General features: G+C 30.2%; 1 protein-coding gene and 1 long non-coding RNA gene across 2 annotated transcripts in view; one reads left to right on the top strand and one right to left on the bottom strand.

Moving 5' to 3' along the window:
* The window catches only part of LOC148309591 (uncharacterized), a 155000-nt gene that overhangs the window by 6497 nt on the left and 123737 nt on the right, over nucleotides 1–24766 (bottom strand). The window contains exon 3 of the long non-coding RNA XR_015837509.1: nucleotides 1380–1431. This is a non-coding gene — a long non-coding RNA (uncharacterized LOC148309591). The remainder of the gene's footprint in view (nucleotides 1–1379; nucleotides 1432–24766) is intronic.
* The window catches only part of LOC148309595 (protein yellow-like), a 53638-nt gene that overhangs the window by 14780 nt on the left and 14092 nt on the right, over nucleotides 1–24766 (top strand). The gene's annotated exons all lie outside the window — the stretch shown is intronic.

The following is a 24766-nucleotide window of genomic DNA, read 5'->3' as shown; positions in this document are numbered from 1 at the left end:
TAATTATCTGTATAATTTATTTGTCCGCCTTCGTAGTGTAATGGTCAGCACGCTCGGTTACCGTTCTGGAGGTCCCGGGTTCGATTCCCAGGGGGGGGGTCAAATAAATATAAGTGATTTTTTCACTGTAATATTTATTCAATATTACCCTGGACTGGTACCTGAAGCGGAGGGCTGATCACCTTTCCTTCATGTGTAAACGATCAAGATAACACTGCGTTTATATGAAGCAGTGCCCTATGCACCATTGGGGTGCGGATAAGGGTTTTATTATTTATTATTATTATAATTTTCTATCAAACCCATTTAAAAAATCAAATAAATTTTATTCCTTATATTTTTAAAACTAATTTTCTAACATAGTTCAATATATTGAAACCACAGCAATTTTTGTAAATATAATATCATTGAGTACAACATTCATTTGACCATCGCAAAGACCGCATCGAAACCACTATGAAAAGCAGAATTTAACAATATCTATCTTAATTTTGCACGATATCAACTCTTCTTCCACATTTCATAAGGATGATTCACTTTTGTTCTGAGCACCCTATGTATAATACGTAGATACTAATTCGAAGGTCGAGAGTTCAATATGAGAATACCTATTTGTGGCATCGATGTCGCAACAGTTTTTAAAATGCATCAGAATAATAATCAACAAAAAAATACGATACAAAAACAAAGTGCTGTTATACAACTTATTTAATGTGATTTTATTTTAATTTTATTGATTTATTTAATAAAGTAAAAAGACGTAAGAATTTTTATTAATTTTCTAGATATTTCTACTTTACAATCTTAAAATTAATTACGCTGTTCTCTCAAATAAAGAGACTCTTGTGCTTGGAGTAAGATAAAAAATATTCTCCTTACCCTCATCCATACCGAATGGTGCATAAGGGATCCCATTTATTTCATGCAATGTTTAGTTGATCGTTACTTATGTGATGTAAAGGCAAAGTGATCAGTCTCACGCTTTAGGTGCCTGTCCAAGGTAATATAAATGAATTAAAATTAAAAAACACATATTTACTTTGACGCACCTGAGATTATTTTATATTGAATTCAGGACATCCAATTTATTAGTCAAATGCGATAACCACTGCACTACAGAGGCTAAAAAATGGAGCCTTAAATAAGATTTTCCCCCCATAATAGTTAATTTTTAAATAACCAAATAACTTCTTGATACATTTTTTACACGTACATACATATTTGAATAATCCTTATCAGGCTTGGAAATTTTTAAGATTAATATACGGTGTAGCTGTTACTAACTGAAAATCCTAACGTCGGAATCATAAAAAAATGATTTTCTCATCTCATATGGTGAATATTAAAAATGTAATATAAAAAAATAGTTAAAAAATTACCATTCTTCTCAGTGAACTCGCTTGCCCTCTTTTTAAAATGATTCTGATTGACCTGAAAATAACACGTAAATTTTAATATTTGGGTTAGTATATAGTAATGTTAATGTAACCTAAATCATATTTAACGTTGTTCGTTTAGGCACACGTGAATGTTCATAAGATGAATAGCCAGTTTCATAAAGCAAAACATAGCACCACGTTTTCATGAATTAGTGAGAAGGAGAGTTGAATGAAATATAGGAAGCTTTTCACCTATGAACTGTTGGATAACTCAAAAGGAACTCGTTCTCAAAGGGTAGTAAATGAAAATGTGTGTCGGCTGAAATCATCCCAAAATTTCTCGTATGTGTTTTCTAATTTTTTCTAATTATTTTCATTCATATGAAAATGTGTAATAATGTGATTCTCCATCATGCTTCAATGCTTGAAGTAACAGCAAAAGGGTAGTTACATTCTCTACTGTGATATCATAGAGGAACACTAAGCAGACTCTAGCAGCTCTAATGCCCTAACATCGGAGGACAACTAAATAAGAAATTTATCAATTTTCTATCGAACATACAATTATCTAAACTAACATTCCTTTGAACTAAACGGATTTACAATGTATACGATATTTCACAGTAGTTGTCATTCTGATACCTATAGGAAAGTCATCTACGCTACTAGGAGATAATAACCTTGCCAGGAGCTTATCTGGACCGACGAGCCAAATCCGTACACCTCGAACCAACCTCAAAACTCAAAGCCTTGACAAGGCACATCAGGCAGACTGATAAGCTTCTCTAATGACCATCCAATATAAGTAATATAACACCGCACAAAGACATATGTCCACTTTCTATCAAGCTTATCACTACTTAAACCTAGAGTTTAAGAACTATGCGGATATCCATACGATATACACGCAGTATGTTTCATCTTTTATCACGCGAGCAATAAACGTAATCCGCTAAGTAGAAAAAGCACAAATAAATGGATGAAAAATATAGGGTTAGGTTAAGGTTGGGATAAATGGATTACATATGGAGTAATATTTTTTCACTCTAATATTTGTTAAATATTATCCTGGACTGGTACCTGAAGTGGAGGGCTGATCACCTTTCCTTCATGTGTTAACGATCGAGATAACACTGCGTTTACATGATGCAGTGCCCTATGCACCATCAGGTACGGATGAGGATCGCAAAAAAACTATTTAGTTGATTCTCAAAATCACAAAAAACTATTTAGTTAATTTTCAAAATCACAAAATATCAAGTAGAAAAATGGATGGCCAACAAGATCTACTTACAAAAATTTAAAGTGTATGTGGGTAGAATTAGATTTTTCTAAAAAACATAAAAATGTCCCAAAATGATTTCTGATTTGTAAGAATAAAAAATATCGTTTTGATTATGTGTTTTCAAGTTTTAGTATTAACTAACTAACCATCACGCCGCTTTCCTGCAGGCGTAGGCAGAGAGAATAGAACGCTACACCACTATGTCTTTGCAAACATTCTTCGCCTCTTACAAATTCATGCATCTCCTCATACATACCCGACGATTATTTCGACTCCTGACCCGGTCGCTTGCAAGTATTTGACATACCTGATTGTGACAAGTTTTCCTCGGTCTTCCTCTGCTTCTTTTTCCAACTACATTCGCCTCATAAATTTATTTAACAGTTCTTTTCTCACTCATACGTTCCACATGTCCAAACCATCTCAACACACCTTTCTTAATTTGATTGATAATTCTTATATCTTAGCCTTGCATTCTTTCCTCATTTCACCATCCGAACATCTATCATACATCGTTTTGCCGCACATTCGTCTGAGGGATCGCTTGTATCACGCTCCCTTATATAACGATGTAAGTTCGAATAATTGGAAACCACTTCTTTTTCGTTGTTTTCCAAGAAACCTTATTGGCGGCTATTCGACCATAGATGACTCCATAGATTAGTATTGTACGGTAGCTTTAAACATATTTTCTTTATTGCTTCGAGTCACGAAAGGGTAGTAATTCACGACTGAAAAAAAACACTCTTTGTACTGCAAGGGGGATAATTTTAATCAATACGTTTTTTTTGTGGGAAATTTACCAACATATATTTTTTCAAGAGGGCCGGAGTAATAAATCCTTACCAACGTTACACTTAATGAGTGCTCCACTTTGTGCGGTAAATCTAATTTTGTATTCCGCCAACTCTCATACCAACAATGTATACTGAAATTTCAGGAAATGTAAAGTCATGGCTTATGAAAAATGATGTCGAATTCGACATTTACATATACGTATGTATTTATTTTATTTTATTTTTCATACATACATTTTTAAGCAACCATCGACAGACACTGTTCTTAAAGACATGATCACTACATATGTATCACTATATACGTATTTAACATATATAAAAAAAATACTTGTTTATTAATAGCATACATGCTTATGTACAACATTTTGAGAGTGTCAAATAATTTTTTTTTCACAAATCTGGATTATCTCTAATTAAAGGAGTTATTTTTCATATTAATTTTTGACACTAAGTATTGAACTATACATATATATATATATATATATATATATATATATATATATATATATATATATATATATATATATATATATATATATATATATATATATATATATATATATATATATATATATATATATATATATATATATATATATATATATATATATATATATATATATATATATATATATATATATATATATATATATATATATATATATATATATATATATATATATATATATATATATATATATATATATATATATATATATATATAAATATATATATATATATGTATATATATACATATATCCAAGATTTTGAGTAATGTGGTTGTCAGCCATGGGTTGAATCGGTGAATGTTACACGTGTGTGAAGTGATCACTTAAACCAAGGTCCAAGTCATATTTAACAAGGGGCTCACGCGAGCCCCTTGTAAAGTTTGACTTGGACCGGCGAGCCCCTTGTTAAATTAAGAGAAATAAATATTCTCTGATTAAATCAGAACCTACATAAATGCAATTTCAGTGGTTAGTTTGAATGTATTATAAAACATAAGACTTTGTTGCCTTTTGAAATTTCTCGAGATAATTTCATGCAAATTTTCTTGAAAATTTTCTTTATTATTCTAAATTTGGATGTGCATATTGTGTATTTTTTATTTATTTTTCATTATTATAATGTCAAATCAATATAATTTAATTTGAAAAAAACATTAAAAAAAATAATACTAAATATTTAAACTGACAATGATGTCCTGAATGGAGAATAAAAGTTCAAAGGAGATATTCTTTTTAGAATTTTTAAAATGAGATTACACTCGTATGTAAAACTTTTTCTTGCTCTCAGAAAAGATCTTCAAAAAGATATTATTTGTAAGTAGATAAAACTTCAAACAAACGAAGAAAACGAAGAAATTAGATTTATGATTTATTGCGTATTTTTCAAAGTGAATAACAAACAAAAAAACTTTTCTCAGGACTATGAGAATGTACTAAAACTTTATTAAATTATATTTTAGGTTGAAAAACCACAAACACGTTTCCGTGTTGTTGTAATCTTCATTAAAAAAGATCTTTAAAATTGATTTGGCGTGCGTACTTGCCGAAATGGGGTTTTACCAAATTTAATTGTGATAAAGCTACTGAAATATTTTTAATTAAGTAGAATACGGCTTTAAGTGATTATCTCCCTTTTATTTAAGCAGCGGGAATCTCCATTACTTAATTAAAAAATCCAATTCAGAGGTTAGCCGTATTTTTATCATTAATCTAATCAAATTTGATAAAAAAGTGTCAAAACTTTTTTTCGTCCATTTAATAATTTTTTATACTAGAGAATAAAGGTTAAATTGGGTAGGTCTTGTAATTGATTTCGTTTAATCGAAAAAAACCATTGATTTTACACTGATATATTTAGGTAGTTTATGTATAAATTTTAAAATCAAACACTGATTTTAACATTTCATATACATTAAATTATGTTATGTATAAATTAAAGTGGAGTTCTACTAATTAAACGCCAAATCTTGAAATATTTATGTAGGTTTAATGTAGGTTTTAGTTGCGGGCGCAACTAAAACTTTTGGTGTACTCTGGTTGAAATCTACTTCTCCAAACCCTTCGTCTGCACCCAATGGTGCATAGGGCACTGCATTGTATTGACGCAGCGTTATCTTGAGCGTTCATGATCACTCTTGCGCTCCAGGGACCAGTCCAGAGTGATTTGAAATAAATATTAGAGTGTAAAATCACTAATGTTTATTTTCAACCTCCCCTGAGAATCGATAGCTAAATACACTTACTATTTCACCACGGAGGCGGTCGAACTAACTAAAATTAACGTAAAACTGGCGTCGTGGGTCGATTCTTGCAGATTGCAAAATTAATTTGAAAAGGATTTACATTTCGTGTTTTTATGGATTTGAGGTGTGTGTGTGCATGTGTGTGTGCGTGTGTGTGTGGGCTATATATAAATTTATGTATTCATTTTCCAGGTCTCTACTACTTAAAGGCAACACAAAACTTTGTAGGTTAAATATGACGATATTTTCACTTAAAACAAGTTTATTAGTTTGTCGTGTTTTCTTTAGAGACCATCAATATGACATATCCTTTTTCAATACCGCTAAGAACTTTAAGAGGAATATTATGCTACAGATAATGTGATAACAATATCTATAATAAATGTGTTTTATTGTTACCGGTTTGTGGCAATCTGTTAGATATAAGATGGCGCCCATACAAAGTACACGAATATAACAATATTTTACCAAAAACGTAAGGAAACTATTCAGAAAAACATTTATTCCCATTGACTACAAGAAAAGTTCCTAGAATAGATATATATCCCCTTAGAAAAAATATTTATAACCGTTAAAAGAATATGAAATTCTACCTCATTTTATTTTGAAAAATATGGATTTCGAGAAAACTGGATTTTTTATTACTTTGAATTAATTGGTGAAATGAGGAAATAATCCAAGGCTGAGTTTAGCATCAACACATACATCACACGTTGCAATTTTAGTGCAAAAACATGATATAGAACTAAAAGATCCAAAACACAGAAACACATGTAACAAAACCTCTTTTAGTCAAATGAACTTGAATTATTATGCAATAAAGTTGTACAACCTGCTTTTATTTTTGACATTACAAAAAAAAACTAAGCTAAAAACTAATAGAGGTGGGTAGATCTGCATGTCGTGTATGCCAAATAATTGAAAGTGGTCAGGTTAGGAGACGTAATAATCGGCGGGTATGTATGAGGAGTTGCATGAACGTGGAAGAGGCGAAGAATATTTGCAAAGACAGAGTGGTGTGGCGTTCTTTTATCTCTGCCTACCCCTGCGGAGAAGCGGCATGATGGTTAGTTAGTTAGTTAGATCTGAAATAGATCGCTTTTATCGGCCGTATCGTATTTGATTGCATGTCGTAAACAGTTTTCTTTATAAAGAAAAAAAAGTAACTTGTCAATAAACAATAGGAGAGATTTCACAATACTTTGTGTGTATATAAAACATTGTTCAAAATTCTGGGTTTGTCTCAACTTGGAGCTATTTATATTAAATAGTGTGGTTGTCAATTATGGGTAGAATGGTGATTGTTACACGTGTCTAAAGCGATTACTTAAACCAGCCTACGATAGATCTAGATCACATGTTGTTTGGGTGCCCGTTGAATGACGGCTACCCGAGCTTCCTTTCAGACCTCTCCGGCATAAACGTTCCATTTCCCACCAACATCTTAACCTTATTAACCTCCCCTAACAAACTTGTTTATAAAATAATTTGTAAATACCTTAAAATTAATTGTATAAATCTGTAAAGGTGTATGATAACTTACTAAAATAACTCACTAAACAAACTAACATTACTAATAAAACTAACCCCACTAACAGGAATACTAACACTTAAAAGTCAAATGTAAAAAGTGTAAATAAAAAATAACTCGACACTGGCTATAACACCCAAGATGGGTGAAAAGCCACCAAAAAGAAGAAGAAGAAGAAGCCTACGATAGATAGTAAGCCCTATGAAAGTCCAGACTTCCATATTCTTCTTAATCATGTAATTTGTAATTAAGTGTATGTTGAAATATAAATAAATAAATTAAGTAAATGATATTATCTAGTAAGATAAATACAATCACCGTGGTCAGTAGTGTGGCCACCTCCGTCTGGCCTAATTATCCAAGACAGAGTATGAAATGTGGTAATTTACTTATTCCGAAAAAACATTATGATTCTTACTTATATATAATAGGATATACTCGTTTAAAAGACTTTATTTTTCGTATCGGTTAAAAATTTCACTCGATGGTGAAATTATTACGTTTTCACTAATATCTGTAAATTAAGCGTAAATGGAATTGAATTTTACATATTTCATTTTCATTCATTCAAACCCTTATCCGCACCCTATGGTGCATAGGGCCTTGCATCATATAAACGCAGTGTTATCTTGATAATTAACACATGAAAGAAAGGTGATCAGCCCTCCGCTTCAGGTACAAGTCCAGGGTTATATTGAATAAATATTACAGTGAAAAAATCACTAATATTTATTTGACCCTCCCTGGGAATCAAACCCGGGACCTCCAGTATGGTAGCCGAGCGTGCTGACCATTACACTACGGAGGTATATATTAATCCAATTTTAATACTGTATTGTTCGTTTGGTATGAAATAAAATATGATTTGTTTTATAAATTATATAAAAGTTAATACTTTTTAGTTTTAATACTGTATTGTTCGTTTGGTATGAAATAAAATATGATTTGTTTTATAAATTATATACCAGTCTGATGATGTCGGTAACGACGAAACCCGGTCGCTGGTCAAATAAAAATAAAGTGGAAAAGCTAAAAATATTGGTTTTAATCTCATAATATATTTTATAAATTAATTGAAAAGTGATAAATAAATAAAAATAAATTTTCGGTATTGATCCTCGATTATTGTCGAGAAGCATTTTTATAGACGAGAATTCTTTTAGAACATTTTTGATAGTGATCGTTAAAACTTTTCGGTATTTTGAAACTTTGCCACGGCCTATTACTAAAAATGAATTAAGTTTATGGACTTGAAGCACAGCTTTAATATGGCTATCTATTATTTTTTTACATTTTGATCTAAATAAAGGCTTTATACAACAATAACGGAAATTTATTAAGATAAAAAAGTTACTTGTCAATAAACAATGCGAGAGATTTCACAATACTTTGTGTGTATATAAAACATTGTTCAAAATTCTGGGTTTGTCTCGACTTGGAGCTATTTAAATTGTGTGGTTGTGGTTGTCAATCACGGGTAGAATGGTGATTGTTACAAAGTGATTACTCAAACCAGCCTATGATAGAAAGTAAGCTCTGAGAATACCATGGTCTCATTAATCTATGTTGATATATAAGTAGGAAAAATTAAATAAAAAGAAAATAATACAATTTATAATTTATCCAATAGTTGAAGGTTTTCTTTTAAGCTACAATTCAAGCAATTTTTTTTTATAGAAGACATGGACGATGGAATTTAAAAAAAAACTGATATCGCCTTCTTTAAAATAAGTCGTTACTTGATTCGGTTTTTTAATTCATTTAAACTCAATTACGCCTATTAGAGTAAAAAAACAATTACATACTGTGTATTTTGATTTGCTTATTGCGAGTTGTTATAGTCTTAATTTTGTTTGAAGAATCGTTGTGGTCAATAATAACCGATTCAGACAATCGCACAAATTGACGCATTTTGTCGGTCGTCAAAAATAATGATACGCACGCGTAGAAGGGATGATCTGTCACTTTCAATAATATAAGGGGAGCAAAAATACGAATTTGAAATGTGTATGTACCCTCAAATTCATACATTTGAGCTTGGTAAAGATCAAATGTATGAGTAGGGTTAAGATAAAGTATTCAACCAATAGGGCTTTTACAATTTTTAAAATTATTTATTCGATCAAATAGGATTTTTATCATATGAATGATAGTGTATGTATTACTTTCAAAATTAATGCTATTGCATTGGATGTTCTTTATTTATATATTTTTTAATCGCCTTCGTATAAAGAACAGAAGAGTGACGTTACCCAAGTGCGTAGAGTGATCGCTAAAGTCAGGTCGTAAACCGTAGACTGCTCAGACATTCATATTTTAAAAAAAAACGTTTGTCGTTCGTAATAATATAAATTATGTATTAGTAGGAATATTATAGAAGGCAGACGGATGTGTTATTAAGATTATATTAATTTAAACTATATTTATGCTTTAATAAGTCTTCAAAATGGATAAAACCTCTGCAATGATTTCGCGGACCATATCGATATCTGGAATATGTTACTTCCTAACTATAATACAATAATTATTACATACATTTTAGGCTAATACATAATTCCTTGTTTCATATCGCTCACTCCTTTCAACAACGTCATATATAAAAAAAAATGGTTTTTCAGGAGATCGTTTTTAAACTTTAAAAATATAATGAAACTTATTAAAAATAAGTATCGAGGCACTTATTGAACTTTTTACTGTGCAACAGATCTTTTTAGGTAAAACCTGAAGGTTTTTTCTCCATATAAAAATATTTAGTATATTTAAAAAAATAATTAAACAACACTTTTTCTTCAACATGCAAAAACAACACTTTCTGCCCTGTAGCGGGTAAATATTAAGTTAAAAATATCCACATTTCGCCACATTTTCAGGGCATTCCGAAAACATGCACAAATGAAAATTGACGATTTTAGATGTATGACGTTGTTGAAAGGAGTAAGCGATATGTTCGTCCTTGTTTACAGTCTTTTCGAAGCAATAATACACTTAAAAAGAGAAAATACATTATGTACAAATTCGCTACGGCCGTTAATAAAGGAAAAAAGGTCCATTTACTATCTGATAACTGTTCTACTTTCTAGATTTCTTCTAAAACAATAGAAGTAATGATTAGCTTTTACATAATAATTCCACCAAAGTGCGCCTAAACAAAAATTGAAATCGTAATAAAATTTAATACGATATTTGAATGGTCCCTGACGGTCACATTAACCTTTCCAAGTTATTTCAATTTGTAAATAAATCGCTTTCAAAATTGATTACAACGAATTTGCTACAAATTCTTGTTTTGCTGGTTTAATCAATGGCCGATTGTGGGCTGGGAGAATTCTAAAAGCTATTTTGCGAGCAAAAATAGCCAACCCTAATTATTCACCCCGTTTGAATTTCCCAGTAAGGGTCGTTTCAACCCCTCGAGTAGGTATGGACGAGGACTACATATCGGTAGTAAGTGTGTACGTAAAATTAGACTAGCATCATAATTTGCTTTACCTTTTTATTTGGTTGGCGTTTTGCCCTGAAATTGTTTGAAACGACGAAATTAGTAAATTAGTACTAACGAAGTAGTGAAATTTCCAAAGTGAAAATTCTTGAAATTGAAACAAAATGCAATCCTGCTATGCATAAAATATCAGTAGTATCTATCACATAAATATATTTTTTTCTTTTTCTTTTAACCCTTATCCGCACCCAATGGTGCTTATGGTACTGCGTCGTAGTGACGCAGCGTAATCTTGATCGTTAACTGCATGAAAGCAAGGTGATCAGCCCTGCGCTTTTTGTACCAGCCCAGGCTGAAAAATAAATATGAGAGAGAAAATCACTCTCTTTATTTGATTTATTTTGAACCCTCTGAGTACGAACTTGGGACCTCCAGCACGGTAGCCAAATGCGCTTAACACTACACTACGGAGGAGGATACATTTAATATTTACTAGTGAGTTAAACAAATGATTTTTTGCACCTACATATTGTTCATATGTAGTATATAGATTATTCTACAAAATGGCGTCTAAACTTAGCTTGTAAAATATAAACTCACCGTACTTTCATATCCCAAACATTTCGTAAATAAATAAGTCTCTATTATTATAAAATGTTCATCGTGTTCATGTAAAATGTTTTGTATTTCTTATTATACATTAGCAATACCCGGAACAGCTCAGAATTACGCAGTGAGAGGTGGTGGAAAACGGTTGATAAATGGCGTCATCGTGTAGCTGTAGGAGAGGCAGAGAAGTAGAGAGATGAGAAATGAAATGAGAAAAGAAGAAAGGTGTGAGAAGTTGTAAAATAAATGGAATAAAGCCAGTGGCATTCGTTAGGAAGGAAATATTAAATTTTGTTGAAGTAGATATTTCTTCAATGATGGTGCGATTCTCAAAGCTTTGTGATTATAAATTATTGTATCACTAAACATCGCTATTTGATAGTAATATTGAGTGCATCGAAACACACGTCGCATCATAATATAATAACAAGTGGTATTTACCAATTATATAATAAAAAATATAAATAAGGAGGTGATAAAAACAATAATTTATTTTCTAATGAAAAATATTTAATTTCAGATTCAGAATTAACTATACCGAAAATTGAAACAATTATTATTTTTAAAATTCAACTAAAGCGGCGGAGTAAAATTAAATATGTGTTTGAAAATGATTCAGAATGCATCCAAACACGTATCACAATAGATTTAAAAAAATAGTGGTATTTAGCAAATAAAACTTAAAAAAATGGATAAATTTTACTACAAAGTAACTGCCGAATCAATTAATGAAATGAAAAAAATAGGTTTACTGTAAGAAAAAATATTTTCTTCTTTTTTAATATAAAATGATTACATAATGAATATGAATTTGAATAGGTCCATAATAATGTTTTATTTTAGCCATACCTCCAAGGAATTCCTTAGCGTCGACGTCCCGGCGCTGTGTAGTAGGTACCACGGTGAATTTATTTCGTTTTTATTAAAAATTAAGTTGTCGTATTATTTACATTACGAGGAAAAAATCCATTATGCCCATAATATAACGACTTTTCCGCAACGCTACCAGAAAAATAAATCAAGTAAATTTATTTAAAAATGTATTTAGATCAGCTCCATTTTTCAACCTCCTGAGTGTACTGGTAAATTCTTAGACTACTGAAAATTATCACATTTTATGTAAATTATATACATATTTAGTTTAATTTGAGTCATTTCGTTTGTTTTTTTAACTAATAGTTTATGGCAAATGGATTAATGCAATTGTTGAATCAATCTGTTGTGACGCAGGGTTATCTTCATCGTAATCAAACATTGTATAAAATAGACACTGCTAATGTGTACGAATTACTTGATAAATAAAAAAAAACTAACTAACTAACCATCACGCCGCTTCCCCGTAGGGGTAGGTAGAGAAAATAGAACGCCACACCACTCTGTCCTTGCAAACATTCTTCGCCTCCTCCACGTTCATGCATCTCCTCATACACACCCGCCGATTGTTTCGACTCCTAACCCGACCACTTATTAAGTGTATATTATTTGACCACAAGTATTTGGCATACTTGATCGTGCCAAGTTTTTCTCGGTCTTCCTCTGTTCCTTTTTTCAATTACATTAGCCTCATAAATTTGTTTAAAATAATAATTAATAATATAATAACATATTTTATTTTTGATGATAAATATTGTACGTAAATATGTAGAGTATAAATATGCACAAAAAAGGAATTAAAAATAACATGAAAACGAGTTTTTTCCGTGATTTTGTGTATTTGAAATTATACATCATTATTTTCTTAGATCCACGATTGAAAAAAAAGATTTCATACTTTTTAACAGTTACGCCAGAATGACGTATTTGAACAGAATGTTTGCCCATAATTTTTGTTCACATGGTGTGCTGCATTTGTGTTTACAGCAATTGTATTTTTTCGGAATAATTTTAAATGAACTATTATCACCATTTCGAATTGATTTCGCAGTTTTGCTATTTTCCATGCGATATTTCGACATTGCGATAGACTTTAAGCTGGCGTTAAGTTGCAAAAACATTTTTTTTGCGATAACACATTTAACGAAAGTTTTCTTACGTAAAAACATAGCCTTGGAGAAAAAACATCTACTCGCTGGGATATTCCTAAGGGGTGCTTTTTCCCGAGTTTTTACGTGATCTGAAATATTTCATCCCTTCAGGCATTTTCCCACAATTCAAGTTATCTTGGAAAGATAAAGAAGTGAAAAAACGTTTGGCACCTACAATTTAGACATTTATATTCTATATTAAGATTATGTGTTAATGGCGAAGATGTACGTGAATGTTTTGACTAGTTCCTATGTTATTAGTTAGGTAAATTACAAGTTATAATTCAAACTTTTTACACAACATTCCGTTCTCACTAACTTTGTGGTAAGTATTTTGCTGTACGTGTAACACAAGGAAAAATCCGATTCTCATTATATTTATTAATTTTTTAAAACAAATTACAAAAAAATGTCATATATATAATATTCCCGATGAGTAATGTCTATTTTTCATTTTGGGACATGGGATTAAGGTAAACAAGACTGAAACACAAATAATAAAGTTACAAAAAATATATTTTTTAAATAACCAAAACTAATACATGGCAAAATATAAAAACAATAAATAGGTATAATAAATAGGCATAAGAAGCATATATTACTAAAGTCTACCTATTTAATTATTTCATTTTTTAATAAGTATTTATTTTTTATCTTCATAGTATAAGTCATACTTTAAAGAAAAAATATTATATATTTTAACACATTTTTGTGTTTGAAATGGTAACTATTCCATTTTTATTATAACATTTTTCATAAGATATTCTGTATTTATTATAATATTCTGTAAAGCGCCCTTGAGGCAGTATTCTACGAAAATATCGATGTATAAATTACCCAATTTAATTATTATTTTATTTATACTTTTTCTACAAGTATAATATCTTTAGAATGTACCTTTTTTTATTTATATTATGTATTGTCTGCCTTTACGGTGTAGGGTAGCTACAGTGCCGAAGTCCGAGATTCGATTCCCAGAGGGATTAAAATATATATTTTTAGTTATTTTCCATTATTATGTTTATCAATATTACCCTGAACTGGTACCTGAAGTGCAGAAGTGATCACTTTGCTTTCATGTTATTAATCAAAATAAAACTATGTCGATTCAGTACCCTATGCATCATTGGGTGCGAATAGAGATAAGAAAGAGGTGTATCTTATTTTATCTCTATATTTCAATATTAAAAAAAAACTTTTAATTTATATTAAAAGTTTTTCAGTATATACTCATACTGAAACTTTTGGTTTGTTATTACCATGTTTAAAGCAATTTCTTAACAATTTGTAATATGGATATAGCCATTTTTTAAATTTAATGTGGAAAACTAGGTTCAATTGGTAAAATGTATGCCTCATGTCTTTCAATATACTTATATATATTATAGTTTGTTCCAATAACGCTCTATAATTTTACTTAGATTTTTCCACTATCTTCTTAATGGTTGCATCGTTTTGTCTGAAGATCTCCTTGTCTGTGGAATGCCAATGATCAGATGAAAAAAGTTTGCACGCAGAATCGGCAAACAATCGTATCCGGCACTATTTCCCAATATCACATTTCAACCTTCGGGTTATAACATTTGACGCGAATCGATAAATATGCTTGTTTCAATGTCCATTGAATTATACCGTAAATTAAGTCGGAAAATAAGTCAACCGTAGAAATACATTAACGTGATTTAAATGTATCAATTAAATTTATTTCAATACGGTAGAAGGCCTTATCGAATACACGATAAAGCACAACGACAGAGGCCGAATACCTTTTTAATAATGGTATTTAGTGTTCTTGTTAAATGATTGACCTTGTGACGAAAAGTCATACAATTTTATTACAACCAGATCATCATCTTTTTATCCTGTCCTCATTCAAATATGTTATTATTCTAGTAAATGTCCATCTCTCTGTATTGCGTGTGCTCAAAGTCGATATATACGCAACTCGATTCGTTACGTTCAAAGAAATTTCAAACGACAATAAGTACAAATTGGGATAAAAAACTACATAACTTAAAAGTTAACTTATAACTTTATAACTTATATATCATCACCTCTTGTATCCTGTCCTTATTCAAATACGTTATTATTCTAGTAAATTAACATCTCTTATTGTATTGCGCGTGCTTAAAAACGGTATATACGCAACCCGATTCGTTACGTTCAACAAAATTTCCAACACTGAGTAGAAATTGGGAGAAACTTTATAACTTATGCAGTTTCTTTATGCTTTCGTTCGTTCAAGAAACATCAGTTTGACGATTTAAAAAAAAATGGTTTAAATCCTTTTTTTATGATTTGTGATTAATATAAAATCTAATTAATATTAGATGCTAAAATATCGATTAATTCTCTAAAATGTCAAACACGCTCGATATATGCACTAAAAATGTGTGGAATCCACAAATACCCCAGATTGAAGACGCGTTAAAACACGCGAAAAAAATATTTTTTAATCCTTTTTGTGAAATATCTTCAGTAAAAACTTTTGCACATTGATTTCTGTTCATGTAGAGGATGATTAAAAAAAATAAAAAAAAATATTTCACTACAATATGTCTTACTTTGTTTCACTAAAATTGTGCTTTAAGTACTTTATTGAGCATCTTGCAATGTAATCGTGATTGAGATAATATGCACCAACATGCTGATATGCAGTGAAGAGAGATTGTAATAATTTATCATAACTTAGCTACACAGAAAAAAATATATTTAATAATATTGGCAACTTTAGTGAAAATGTTATTTATTCGTGAGTAATAAAATGCGATACGTGAATCATAACAAAAATCGGTATAAAATACATGTAAGTTTATATTATAACAAAATTTGCTTTGCAAATTCAATATAAGATAATATTTATTGATTTGGTATTTACTTTGTGGAATGACATGTTGATTATTTAAAATAAAAAACTTCCATCACTAATTGATTTTTATTTCGTTTCATACGACCAGTTTCGAAAACCATAAACATTTTCATTTACAGGTGATCACAAAAACATTTTTTTGTGATCACCTGTCGAGTTCGAAACCAGCAGTGTGTAATGAAATAAAATAAAATTAGTGTTCTGATACAAGTGTTTATTTTTTAATAATAAAAATGAAATTTTCATTAGAAGAAAATATCAAAGTTAAATCGTTTATATACTTCGTTTAAATGCGTTCAAAGTGTTTTTTATGGAATAAAATTTAATTAGGTATATATATTTTTTTCACATTATTTTATCTGTAATTCTAATGCATTAGATTTATATTAAATTTAATTGACGTTTAAACATAACGGATAAGGATGAAGAAAATCTGAAAAATGTTTGAAAATGTAAAATAATAAAAAAAATCTCGCACGTATACGAGATTCTGCGTCAGTCCGTAGACGAGCGAGGAACGAAGGAAATAGCTGTTTGGATCCCGAATTCTTAGAATTGTAAAACAAAAGACTCATCATCAATGGATTTGGGAAACAATGGGTTCTTTTTTATAACGTCTCGAAAGGTTTAACCTCCGAAGGATCTCGTATAATAAATCGTCTACTGGAAATACGTATTTACTAAACACTTTCTTTGTCTAAGCAACAACAAAAAGTAATCATTTATTATTTTCAAATGATTTAAAAAATAGTTTTTGGTATTATAATACGTTGTATACATACTATACATTCTGAAACTTGATACTTACTGATAATTTTTAAAGTTAACGATGTGATCCTAAATGTCAAAACAAAAATTCAGGCTATTATTTATCGTATTATTAACATTTTAAATATTTAAAAAATTACTTTGCGGTTCGTCACTTGTACTTAAAAAAAACTTTTTTTAGTAATGTTAGTATATAACCACTCACCGAGATTTTTTTTAAATAAAATTTTATATGGCAAATTATTACATATGGCATTATTTGTTATACGAGCATTCTAATTTCCTATCGTTGTAATTTTACACCTACATATGTTGCGATTAATATCATGTATTATTTCAATTGTTATCATTACTCTGATATACATGGGATGGTTATACGTGTGTTATTCTTTGCTTAAAATAAGCAAGCCTTCCGTTTAGATTTGAACATGTATATGTTATAGCCCTTTAAGGTTGTACATACTTATAAAAAAAAACATTCATTGAAATTCATCATAAGGTACAGTTGATATTTCAGAATAATTATACAGCTTTGGCTTACGAATATTATTGTTTTAAATAAAAAAAAACATAATCAACGAATGCTGTTGGTTTGCGGTAAAGTCAATCATTTCGAAGCCACGAAATAAGAGCATAAATAAAAGAAGTGACGTAAGTTTAGTGAAATCAATTGGTTAAGCGATAGCGCAGATTGTCAAAAAAGGGCACCGCATAGAATGCAAGCGGTGTTAACCCGTTCGTCAGTTATATGAAGGCAATATGATCAGGCCTGTACTGTAGATTCCAGATCTAGATCACTCCTGGTAGTGGAATACGTTAAAAAGGCACTATATCAGATCGAGCGTTGCGAAATAGATTTTAACCCTAGATTACAAGACATTCGTAAAATTTACGTCGGACATTCAATCTATGGGGAACACCCAGGAAACAGATGTAAAAAATGTAGTGAAAACTATCATGTATTTATCATATACGTTATTCGTATTTTGTATTAGGTTCTCAGAAAAAGTCTTGCACTTATTTTTAAATGTTTTAAGGAAACAATTTTGATAACTTGTGGGTATTTTTCTTTATTGTCATATATTTTACTGTAGTCCCGTACATTGAAACAATCGTCGTTGTCTAGGATTATAAAATTTGTGGATAAAGAAGAGGATTTTAAATTTATTATAATAGAACATAGATGACAAGAGCGGAGGACATTACTACTATAAGGGCAAGAAGATTTAGTAGAAATAGTGCAAAAATGAGCAGCAATAGTGAGGACATTCGAAGTTACGCACCCATACACGGTTAAGTGTAAGTTACATAGATACTGCCAATGTGTACAACTCCCTTGGGAAAGTCCAATTTGAGATATCGCTCACTCCTTTCAAGAACGTCATAAATCAAAAATCGCCAATTTTCGGTTGTGCATGTTTTCGGAATGCCCAGAAAATATACTATATCCCAGAAAGAGCGGCATATTTTAAACTTAATATTTACCCGCTACAGGGCAGAATGTGTTGTTTTTGCATTTTGAAGAAATGGTATTATTTAATTATTTTTTAAACATACTTTATATTTTTTAAATGGAGAAAAAACCTTCAGGTTTTACCTAAAAAGATCTGTTGCATAATAAAAAGTTCAACAAGTGGCTTGATATTTATTTTTAATGCATTGTATTATATTTTAAAACATTAAAAACGTTCTCCTGAAAAATCAAGTTTTTTGATTTATGACATTCTTGAAAGGAGTGAGCGATATGCCGAAATTAACACGTATATATCATTATCTACTTTGAAAGTCGTTTAATTATATTAATTAATAAGTAATTAAAATATTCCCACATTAAGTGAGACGATACGTTCTCATCGCACTATTTCTTTTTAAATATTTAAATAATATCAAACTATGGCGACCTCTGATTTCTTTTTCTGTTCACACTGCCTAAGGTCATCATCAATTACGATTCGTAAAGAAAGCGGCCGTGAAAGTCATAATAAATTTGAGATCTACAATTTATAAGAATAAGGTTCATTATAAATAGAATGCTTCAGACATCTAGAGAACAATTATGGAATGATTTGAACAAAAGTATAAAAAGAAAATTATCAAAACACTCCATTCAAATATTATATTTTTTATTTTTTTATTTTTTATTTATTTATTTATTTTCATAATACATAGATACATTCAATATATATTTTCATTTCATACATACATTTATTATACGTATTACGGCTCTTTAGGCATGGCCTGTGTTGAGCCGAATACTAGCATGTTAATACAATTTTTATATATATTTTTTAATTTTTTAATAATATTTAAAAAAATATTATATCAATAGTATTCAAAGGACACAAAAAGATACCTCGATAAAGATGAAGAGGTTATAGAGATATATGGATGTATGTACATGGTACTCTAAGTAATAAAAATTATTTCATTTTTGATTCGGTAGTCACTTTGTGGTAAAACTCATCCATTTTCAATTTAAGTTACACTGAGTAAATAATGGTATTTAAGCACATTATTAATTTTAAAATATTATATAGGTACAACATTTTGAGTGTGTCCAAATACTCGTTCACAAAATCTGGATTATCTCCAATTACAGGAGTTATTTTCATATTATTTTTTGACATCTTATCAAAGATAAAGAAGAATATGGAAGTCTGGACATTTACGGGGCTGACGACCGTCATAGACTGGTTTAAGTGATCGCTTTACACACGTGTAGCATTCACCAATTCTACCCATTATTGACAACCACACTACTCAATTTCTTGGAAGTTCTATATATATTAACCAATTTTGAAACACTGTTCTTGAATCACTAGAACTTCACTACAGACATCTATTGGTGAGATGAAAGAAGATAAAATAGTTTCTGCTCTATAAAAAGCAATAATGGGTAGAATTGGTGAATGTTACACGTGTGTATAGTGATTACTTAAACCAGCCTATGACTATATTGGCCAGCCTATATTGGGAATTACTCGTAATAAGAGGTGCTTGTTATGAGAGGTCCCACTGCATTTACCAAAAATGTAAAAAATATTTTTAGATCTGTAGTTGGTAGACCTATGTTTTCGAAGAACCCATAAGTACTCATATGCATATATTTCAATGACTTGCACGTTTTCATTGGGTTCGTGCAGTAAGTGAGTGCCAATGATTTTAAATTATTGGCCTTCGAGTGAGTCATCTGCGATAAACATTTATATTAATTGGCAATGATTCTTAGAACAGTGGCACCTGCGGTAATGAGGCTTGATTGAATAATTTGCGGCTACACCTATGACTGGAACGGTGTCCCATTCGACTAAAAATTTCGCAATGCCATACAAACGTGATGCATGATGCATATGTGCACGTTGAAAATGCTCTAGAACAATCGAATATTCATCACAAAATTTTCGTAGACTTATTTAAATTCATTTAAATATTTTACAGTTTGTACAATAAATCAAAATTTGTTACCTAAAGGAAATATATATATATATTTTTTCAAAGTGGAATGAAATTTATCGAAAATTCTAGATATATTGATTCTAAACACAGTATGTGCAAGTTCACAACAGCCATCTATGTTGGAATGAGGAACGCTTTTACTAAGCAGAGACCCTTTCCATTTGTACTATGTGAGGTCCAAATCCTGGATTATATTCACATACCTGAGAAACAGTTAAAAAAATGATTTTTAATTTACATATTTTAGCTTATAATTTGACCAGTTAATTTACTTGGTAGAATTGGTGAATGTTACACGTGTGTAAAGTAATTACCTAACCAAGCTTGTGACAGTCTTAAGTCCTGTAAATGCCCAGTGCAATGCATTCCAAATTCTTCTTCACCATTGTCCAGATATCAAAAGATGATGTAAAAATAACTCATAATTGGAGATAATCCAGATTTGTGAACAATTATTTAGAAAAAATCTAATTGTTGTAAAATGAATGAAAATATTAATCGGAATAAGTTTATTTTCCGATGATTTATTTTGATTTGAGTTTGTACCAAAATATATATTTTTATAAAATGTATACTTATTGTAAAAAATATGATAACACAAAACATAAACCCGAGAATTTTTATTTTATTTATATTATTCATACAATGATTAAAGAAAACACTTGTTTTATACCACTTGAGCTTTATTAAAGACTACATGTTTCAGAAGTTAAACTTCCATCATTCAAAACAAGTGTTTTTTTTATCATTGTAACATGTCTTACCACAAAGTTAATGCCGAAACATTAAATAAAACATATTATTCTTAATTTATTTACGCTAATCCATTCCTTTCTTTAGCCCTCATTCTTGTTAAATGAGAATTTTTTCGTGTGTTTTTTATTTAATTCTATTAATGTTACAAAACCCTATGTCGGTGTAATTTTCCATTACTAAGTTGTCAATATACTTTATAGTATTGGCAGAAATATCGCATCTACAAAAAAGTTTTGCGCGAGGATCGCAGAAACGAAAAAGGGTGAATTGGAACACAAATAAATACGTAACACCGCACGGTGCGTTATATTGGCAATCTAGCGGAACTTTATTATTTTTTTCGATGGCTTATATTTTGAAAAAAATATTTTATTCCAATAGAAAACAAACCATTTTACAAAACTGTTTAATTATTTTTAAATTAAGTCATTCCGAAAAATACATAATCGTATCGGAAACCCGAGCTTCAGCGCGCCGTTGGGGGTGAGCGGTTTTAAACGAATGCGCATCAGTCGCTTGAGTCATCATATTATAAATTTGTGTTATGTATGTGTAATATTTGTTTATATTTTTATAGTATTAATTTATCAAGGTATACTGTACGTGTTTTTATTTGAGTATATATTATTTCATTAGCCTGCAAAGTCTTGTTGAACTTATAGCTCGTAAATATAAATTATAATTGGTTTATTCCAATTATAACTAGGCTTTTAGTATGCCATACCCTAAAATACCGTACTATGACAGTATTTTTATAAAAGCTTAACTTATATTCTTATTAGCATATATAATAACTTTTTGCTTAACTTGCCATACCCATACATTTTTTTCTCAATTTCAGAATGACTACGTAAATTTCTCGTCAGGCTATTTTTGACATATGGGTCGTAGATTCGAAACGCGTAAGAGTTGAAGCCATAATTGCATATATTTTGGAGCAATTTAATATGTTTTCAGTGTTATTTAAGATTTTGACTAGTTTTAAAACAAAAATCAGAAGTGTTTGTCAAAAAATTGGGCAAAAGTGGAATAAATCGGGTAGATCTCGAAAACAATTCTTGAGTTCAAATTCTTTATAGATTATTCAAGGAAATCTTATGTTTTCTAATATTTGTACTCAAGTTCTATCAAGTACTTTGAAAAGTAGCTCAATTTGTAAGCCTTGTAGGCCTTGAAAGGTTTTTGAATCGTGTGCATCGAAGGTCAAAAAACGAAAAATACAAAATCATGTTAAATTAACAACCCAACAAGAGTTGTCCTTGGCCACAGTAATCAAACTGAGAAAAACTGGAAAAAGAGTTTCTGTCGCCTTCATCAGAGAGTTATCTTCTGCCTTCCTAACAATAAAAAAATATTTCAATAAAAATTAAGCCGAATTATCTGCGGATTAAGCACTACCTATAAAATAATCTAAAAACCCATCAGTATGATATCATAAGGCAACAAATGATAGATATAAATAGGAAACAATATCCACCTTACTAAGCGAAAGAATCTGTGAAATTCTCCAGCAATCACCATCAACGAAATTTCAGCTGAAATTCCGCTTTAGTCATTTAACGATCATACTGGGGCGCGATTATCCAAGGTTCAAGAAGAAGTGCTTGGAACTCTTTGTTACTTGAAAAACATTAGTTAAAATAAAATTCTAAAGTGGGTCTGTCATGGTGCCGACAAAATAGGTACCGACAAAATTTTCAGAAGACCATCATATAGACAAAAAATTGTTTAGTATTACTATGATGTCAATACAAATATGTATACTTATAGTGGAATTGTTAAACACAACAAAAAATATATTTGGCAAAATCGTGCACCATTGTCAACTAGATATTGGCACCCCATTTAATTGGTTTTTATTAAAGAAACGGTGAACAAAATGACTACAGAAGTTGATGAAAGAAAAAAATTTGGATGAAATTACGACACTTTCTCCAACAAAAATACTTGTGAATGAAATAAAAATGCACGTGAAGCTTACGATGAATTTTGTATGATAGACGGTAAAGTATCCGATGCCATGTGATCATGTTTATCTATTCAAACAGAACTTAAAATATGAGTTTAATGAATCAGAAGAATATTTAAATAATGGTGATTCTGAATAAAACATAACTTGAATATTCTCCATTTTCAAATAATTCCTGGCCTCATATACGAATATATACCTTTCTTTTACAAACATTGGTGATGACGTTTTATGCATATATGCATCTACAACAAATATTTAAATAATATTAATATCTGCCAAAACATTTAAGTGTAATACAAACACATTTAACTGTGACCTCTTTTCATAAAGCATGAAAGTTGTTTTAATACCCATTTTATCATTTCTTTCTAGAAATACTATAAGATAAATACAAAATGTTCACTCAATCATGTATTTTATAAGTGATAGTATCCAAAAACCTACTAAAACCGGTATATTTTAAGCGTAATAATAAAGTACCCCTAGATTGCCAAAATAACGCACTGTGCACCGTAACAAAAATGGTGGCAACATAAATACAGATTAAAATATAACATGTACAAAGCCTCGTTCGTCTTGTTGAGTAATTGTTGGCAAGTTGCCAACAACTGGAACTGCCTCCTGCGAGCAACTCTAATCTTGGAACTATCTGTACACGATTCTGACGATAAGGAAAGTTTTGTTTTACTTGTTAACAATAGGCCGTTCTAATTACCTGCCAGAACTGAATTGATAAAACTGTGAAGTGTTATTCAATTTACGACATTTTCGCGATACGCTAATTACAAAACTTTTCGTTTATTTACAAAACTTTCAGTTTATTTGGAAAATCAATAGCATCTAGAGGTCTCCTTAAATCAATATAGGAAGAAATAAAACGTTATTCGACAGCAAAATGGCCAAGTCTAGTTTCACAGCAATTTCAAAGTAATAAACAAGGTCATTTTTAATTATTTTTTTTTGACATCTCATCAAAGATGAAGAAGCATATGGAAGTCTAGGCATTTACGGGGCTTTCATATTCTTCTTCATCTTCGATGAGATGTCAAAAAATGATATGAAAAATACTCCTATAATTGGAGGTAATCCAGATTTGTGATCAAGTATTTGGGCACGCTCAAAATGTTGTAAAGGTAATTTTTCATTACCAAATATATTATTGTCTTATAACAGGCAAATCTGATCAAATTAAAAATGGGCACATGGTTCGAGTGGAATATAACTGCAGAAAGCTAAATTCACAACACAAATTATTTTATTTCTCATTCATTTGAATCTCATTTCTTGTTGAAGGCTGAATGAACAACTTAATCATTTGATTTGCCACTGTAGCTACTGCAGAGGAAGAGCAAAACCTTGTTTTCTTTAACGTGATCAAAGTAGATCTTCTAATAAATCAATAAATCCACATCAATACGATAGTAAAACAAAGATTCAGACCAATAAATTAAAAACCATAAAAAAATCATTGTAAGTTTTTCTTTTTTTCTCTGATCATGGTGCATATGTAGGTAAAATTAAATGATGAATCGTTTAATACACACATATGTTCTTATTAAAAAAATCCGGTACCATATCGATAATTTAAAAAGGCCTTTACATTGGCCTTCTCAAAATCTAGGTCAATACA

This window comes from Brachycentrus maculatus, unplaced genomic scaffold (assembly GCF_059751285.1).
Source record: "Brachycentrus maculatus isolate JH-2025_06_01 unplaced genomic scaffold, ASM5975128v1 h1tg000120l, whole genome shotgun sequence".
NCBI lineage: Eukaryota > Metazoa > Arthropoda > Insecta > Trichoptera > Brachycentridae > Brachycentrus > Brachycentrus maculatus.
The sequence above is the reverse complement of the archived record's forward strand: the minus strand, read 5'-3'. Positions and strand labels throughout refer to the sequence as shown.